This window comes from Geospiza fortis, unplaced genomic scaffold (genome assembly GCF_000277835.1).
Source record: "Geospiza fortis unplaced genomic scaffold, GeoFor_1.0 scaffold153, whole genome shotgun sequence".
In the NCBI taxonomy this organism is placed as follows: domain Eukaryota; kingdom Metazoa; phylum Chordata; class Aves; order Passeriformes; family Thraupidae; genus Geospiza; species Geospiza fortis.
This window is the reverse complement of record NW_005054498.1, coordinates 402,147-408,762: the sequence shown is the minus strand read 5'-3', so window position 1 is coordinate 408,762 and position 6,616 is coordinate 402,147.

Sequence of the window (6,616 nt, the reverse complement as noted above, 5' to 3'; positions counted from 1 at the left end):
CACACTTTTGTGGGTTCTGGTCTATCTTGAATTATTGGAAACTTTCTCCATGAATGAGGGTCAAAGTCAGAGCTGCCCTGGGGGTCAGGGCACCCCAGAGCAGACACAGAAATATTCCCAGTGCCCTGGGTTTCCACAGCAGCGGGAGCATTGGGTGCTCCCTGAGCTGTCCGTCCCTCTCCAGAGTGAGACTCTCTCAGGAAGGTGGTGGCTTTGGCAGCTCCTACCACAGGGACCTTTGACAAACCCCTTCCCCACGTGTGAGAATGGAGTTGTGGCCACCAGAGCTCTGAATGCTAAAGGTAAATGGTTCAGGTCATGCTGCCCATGGGAGGTGGTGGAACGTGATGACTTGTAGGGCTCCTTCCAGCCCATTCCATGACTCCATGATGAAAAACAGTGTCAGGGAGCATTCCAAATGGAAAAGGGAGGGCTCCTCTCCACAAGTGTTGAGTGACAACTTCAAACCTGTTCCTTTCCAGCCAGCCTGGGAGAGGTGCTCTCAGATTTTGTGTTTTAAGTGTTTCCTCATCCAACCTGGTGCTATCTGTTTAGTAGGCAGGCCCCTCTCCCTCTCTACAATAATTTCCCATTTGTAGAATCAAACTTTATCTTCAAATCTTCTCCTCCATTCTAATAATAACAAGGAGAGTTGGGAGTGTGGCTTCCCAAGTGATTCATTCACTAAATGCTGTTGATTGGGACTTCACACCAAAGCTAGGCAGCAATTTGGCTTTTTCTTTTTTTGTCAGAGATAACAGTTCTTTTGCATGGGCATGAACTCATTATGGGCTGTAGGACTGGGACACGATTATTTGCAGACACTTTTCTGCTGATAGCAATGAAGAGACGAGGCAAAGTAATGGGTTGGGGCAGAACTCATTAAATGTGGAGTCAGAACAATGGGCCCTCCCAGCCTTTAACTCCTTAGATTCATCTGGATCTTTCCATCTCCACATCCTCCAGCCACTGGGGACTAAAACAACAATGGGCTGAGGGCGGCAAGAAAAGCCAGGCAATTATTTCACTTCGTTAGGAATTTAATGAAATTCTCCCCGTCTGAGGCAGATAACAGCACCAGGAGTGAATTGGGTCTGTGAGGCTCTGATGTGGGAGACCAGAACGGGAGAGGATCAGTGAGTAACTGCTCCCCTCTGGGGGCTGGCACTGGTTGCAGGAGGAGCCCTAAATTCAAACACTGACACACCTTGAAGGGTCCATCAGCATCCACCTACAGGGGCTTGGGGTGCCCACAATTCAGCCCCTAAACGCTGACAATTGTCTGGGCCTTACATTCAGCTGGTGCAGGTTCTTTTCATGTCTCCTGGATTCCTTTACATGTCTGACAGGCCCTGTTTTTTTTTCAATTGGCCCTGCAAGTGCAAAAAGGCTGCTGCAATAGCCAATTCTTTCTCTTCTGAAGTTTACATTATCGTCTTTGTCTCATTACTGCCCATCATTTCTTATAGGGTCTTTATTCAGAAGATGAAAGTAGAATGGTGCGGGAAGGGAGGGGAAAGAAAGGGAAAAAACCTTTTCTAGGAAAAAAAGGGAAAATAATTCATTGAACTGCATGGATTTTATTATTTATGCACCATACTTGGAAATACTAACATGAGCTGAGAGAGAAATTAAAATAGAGATATCTCTGCTGCCAAGGGGAAAAATCCCTCAGCACCTCATTGCTTTCCCACCTCTGCCATGCCTTAGGGAGGAGGGTGCCCAGAAGAGCAGAGCCAGATTAGCAAACCCAGGCTGAGGGGATGGTGGCACTGGCTGTGCCACTGCTGCCACTTTGTCAGAACCCAGGACATCCCTCTGGCTGCCCTGGAGGGCTCGAGCCCCTGGATGGGGGCTCAGAGACCTTGGCACAGAGCCCAAGACCCCTGTGCCTTTGATTTTAACCCATGGAGAAAAATTGCCAACTTCATGTGAAGGTTTACAAGCCACGAGAGTTTGAGCAAAATGATAGTTTGTCATAGGGTGGAAAAACAGAATTTTGGGATTTTTAGAATGGGGGCTCAGAAGCAAAGATGGAGGGATTTGGGCATGGCTTGTCCTTCTCATTTCTTCTTTTTAGCCTCCATTTTTGGGTGATGGTGGCACTTTTGGATTGGTTTTAGAGGAGAAACTCACTGTCTAACATAGGTGATAAGTATTGGAAAATTATTGTAAATAATGTAGTTTTTAGTATAAAAAGATAACATCACCTCTGAGGCAGTCAGTGTGCCATGGACTGACCTGCTGGACAGACCTCAGCAGGTCAGAAAAAGAATGTTACAGATAGCAGAAAAAAGGATGTTATAGATAATAGATATAGATATCTATTCTCTATAGATAGAGAATAAACAACCTTGAAAACCACAGCCAGAGAATCCTGACTCCTTCTTCCATCTCGGGGCTGGGAAAAGGAGAATTTCCAACACCTTGGGGTCATGCTGATCACAGAGACCCCGAGATCACTTCTGCTGCAGGGCAGGCGTGGTGTGGCACAGGCGGCAGTGGCAGACATGGGCACAGCTCCACCCTGCTCATCCCTGCACAGTGGGAGCTGAAAATACCAAATTTGCCTTTCAAGAGCTTCTTCCTGGTGTAAGTCTCCAGTTCTCTCTCGTGCCAAACATTACAAGAGCCTTTAACAATTGACATTTCTGTCAGAGCAGAGTTTCGGGTGCCCTTTCCTGGCACACATCCCCTGAGTTCCCACATTCCCTCATTTCCAGGGGCCAGAGCTCCCACTGCCCAGGCTGCCTTGCACCTCAGCTTTTGCCATATCTGGAGCTACCCTGGACAAAGCAGCCAGTCCAGCCCCGAGACCCAGTGAAACACCTCCAACTTTTATCAATTCCATCACAGTGCTGACCACAGCAAGTTTCCAAGGGTTTTTACACTCCTGTCTGAGCCTGACCTTTTTTCCCTTTTATTTTTTTTCCTTTCTGTTCTCCCTGCAGTTAATACAAATTGGTTTTTTCCTTAATAACTTAGCTGGAGTCCCACGGACAGAAGAATTTTGTCCCCCCTGCAATTGCAGCCTGTACTCACCTGCACTTAGAGGTTACTCAGGGAGTAACTGAGGGAAGGGAAGACGATGAAGACCTGCAAACCTTGAATGTTCAGTGAACAGCTGCGTCCTTCATAGAGAATAAAATTCACAATTTCACTGTTTTAGGATCCTCTCCATTTTCCACCTACTTGTTGAAATTCAACCTGAATCCCAGCACTCACACCCAAGCAGGGACTCAAAGAGGAGATGTTTGAGGGATGGCTTTGAGCTGGAAATGACACCCCCGTTCCTGGGATCAGGGACAAGCTGGGCTGATGCTGCCCCAAAACCCCACAGCCCCAGCTGCAGGTTGCACACACAGCCCAGCAAAGAGGGGGATTTTTTTTCTCTCCCTGTTGTTTCTTGCAGGTGAATTCCTCAGCCATCTGCAGAGAATTTTCCCTTCATGGCCAGGAGCACATGGCTCAGGGCTTGGTGGGGGGGTGGGTTTAACTCCCCCCTTCCTCCCCCAGGCTGAACAAAACCTTTGCTTGAGAGATCAGCTCTGGGCTTTGCAAGAAAAGCAATTTCGGGGTGTGTGTGAGTGTGTGTGTGAGTGTGTGTGTCTTTCTCTTTTCGTTCCATCATACTAATGAAATTTGCAGACACAGAGGGGAAACTGAGAGTTATTTATAGGAGTGAGAGGAATGTGAGGCCTAATTGTGCTTAGTCTATTGCTCAGTATGTGATCTGTTTGCTATTACCCTTCCCAGTCCTGCACACAGGTCCTGGGGGGTTAAGTGGAACACAGGCATCTGATGAAGGGAAAGGATCAGGTGGAAATGCTTGCAAGCTTTAAGGACTAGTGAGACAAGGAGGCAGAGGCATTTTTAGGGTTAATTAAGTTGGGAAATTAGGATTTGTTAAAATGTTTTTTTTTTTTCCTGGTTGCCTTTTCCCAGTTTCAAGGTTTCTGTGTCCCTGTCCATGATGTGCTGGGGGTGATGCACAGGGTGAGGGTTTAGGAGCTGAGGCTTTGCCCCCTCCCCTCCTTTGCCTACCTCACAATCATCATCCCAGCTCTGAAGGGCTGGGGATACAGGGTTGAAATGTTCTGTAGGAACAGAGCTGGTGAATCCTTGCACTTTTCCACATTGTTTTACACAGAGACCTCTCCAGCAGCCCTGCTGCATCCTTCCACTGCATCAGGAGCCACTGCGTGCGCTCTTCACTGTCCCACATGTGAGAAATGATCCTCACTTCTAAAAGTTTAAAAGTTTTATTAAAATCTTATCAAAAATACAACAGAAGGCTGAATAAAGAAAATATTATAGCACTGGGAGCAAAGGATTTTTTCCCACCAAAGGAAAAAAGAAATCCAAAGGATTTTTTTGTGCTCATCCACGCAATGGAGGTTTCGCCTTTTTACCCTTCAGCCCCTCCCAAAATTTTGTCAATCAACTTCTCCTTCACTGTCCAGTGGTGGAGATCACTTTGATTGGAGGTCAGCTGCTGCCCTCCCAAATGTCCCAAACCCCATAATAACAACACAAGGTGGGGTAAAATATAACTATAAGCCTATAAAACTTCTCTTAACAAATACGTAATATTTGCCTTTTAATTGTGACAGGCAACCCTGGCATTGCTCATCTGTCACACAGACACGGGGGACAAATGGGGCCGGGGGCACAGGGACCCCTCTGTGGGGCAGCCCCAGGGCAAAGCTGAGCCTGGAGCTGGGCTGAGCCTGGGGACCTGAGCTGCTGAGCTAAGCCTCATGGAAAAAAGAGGAAAAGTCAGATGTGCAACCTGATACAGCTGCTAACATCTGCCAGGCAGGAGAGGAGCACTCCCCAGCTCAGGACTGAGCTGCTTTCTGCTGCTTATCACCATCCACTCGTGCTGGAATATTCCATTCCCACAGGTTTGGAGAGGCTCTGAAGGATCCTGTCACCTCTCCTGGGTCAAGGTTCCTCAGCTTTCCAGACAAACACTTTTCCCAGGATGTTTTGCCAGATGCCATGGTGACTCACCCTTGTCACTCCTCTTCGCTGGGACAGCGACAGTGAGAGGGAAAAACAAATGCTGTTTACTGCCATGCCCAAAATGGGCTTGGACACTGTGAGCAGGGTTTGGAAAGACAGAAATAGAGGAGTGATTATGGAGGGCATTGCAATTAAGAGACAGCCGTCAGGATCCTCCTCCAGAGGAGGACTGGCTCCATCCAGGCTGCCTGCCCTGCATGGGATGGGTGAAAAGCTGCTGGAGAGTTGTGAGGGATGCAGGATTCTGCTCCCAGCCAGTCTGCCCCTTCCCTGTGACCGTGTTCACAGGGGTCTTATGTTGAGGGAAGAGACAAGGATCTGACTCAGTGTTTCAGAAGGCTTGATTTATTATTTTATGATATATATTACATTAAAACCATACTAAAAGAATAGAAGAAAAGGTTCTCCTCAGAAGGCTGGCTAAGCTAAGAATAGAAAGGAATGAATAACAAAGGTTTGTGGCTTGGGCGGAGAGTCTGAGACAGCTGGGCTGTGATTGGCCATTAATTATAAACATCTAAGATGGGCCAATCACAGATGCACCTGTTGCATTCCACAGCAGCAGATAGCCATTGTTTACCTTTTGTTCCTGAGGCCTCTCAGCTTCTCAGGAGGAAGAAATCCTAAGGAAAGGATTTTTCATAAAAGATGTCTGCGACACTTCCCAAAAGGATTCAGGGACAATCAGTGGCAGCAAACCCAAGGCAGGGATGAAGAGCTGCAAGATTTTTTCTCTTTGGCTGGTGAAGCCCCAGCCTGCCCTGCACACACCCAGGGCTGGGACCATCCCCAGCTGTGTTCCCTGCAAGCAAATAGAGAAGAAGAAGGAAAAAGGCTCAAGATACACAGTGGTAGGTGATATTTTGGGCTGAGTCACTGAGAGATGTCCCCTGTGCATCGCCATGGGAGTGATCCTTCTCCACCTTGGTCGCATTTCCCTTCAGGCCCTGCTCCCAACTCTCAAATAAATTGACTTTATTCAGTGGGAGAATGAAGAAGTGTCCTGGTTACCACATTTCTGCTAGGCCACCAAGGAAACACCGGTTTAGGGTGTGACATTTGGGGTTTTTGTAGGATAAACAGGATGAAATGCCAGGCAGGTGATCTGCAGCCAGGCCCTCCACTGAGAGTAAAACACGGGATGCCAGTTGGCCCCTGGCCATTGATTTGGCCACTGACCAACTGGCTGACACTCCTGCCTTCCTTGCTTTCCTCCTGGACCCCATGGGAGGGGGTTTTACAGCAGTTTATCCCTGGGGTAAACAGCAGAAATTGGAGGGGAATTGCAGCAGGGAGTTCTCTTCCTGTTCCAGCACGAGGAACCCGCTGGGTGCCAACTGGATGTCAGCCCTCCCAACGTGAGGCCAGCTGGCAGCTGCTGTGCTTTTGTCCCTCTCAGGGCTGGCAGAGGCACGTTAGCAAGTGTGGGAATGGGGGTCCCAGCAGCCCATCCCTCAGCAGGGCGAGCTGCAGGCCCGGCAGTGAGGGGATGCTGCAGGCAGGACACGGCTGGGGCAGGGTGAGAACCAGCACAGGGCTCAAAAGGGAATCACTGCAGCAACATCTCTGCCTTGGGGAAACAGCAGCT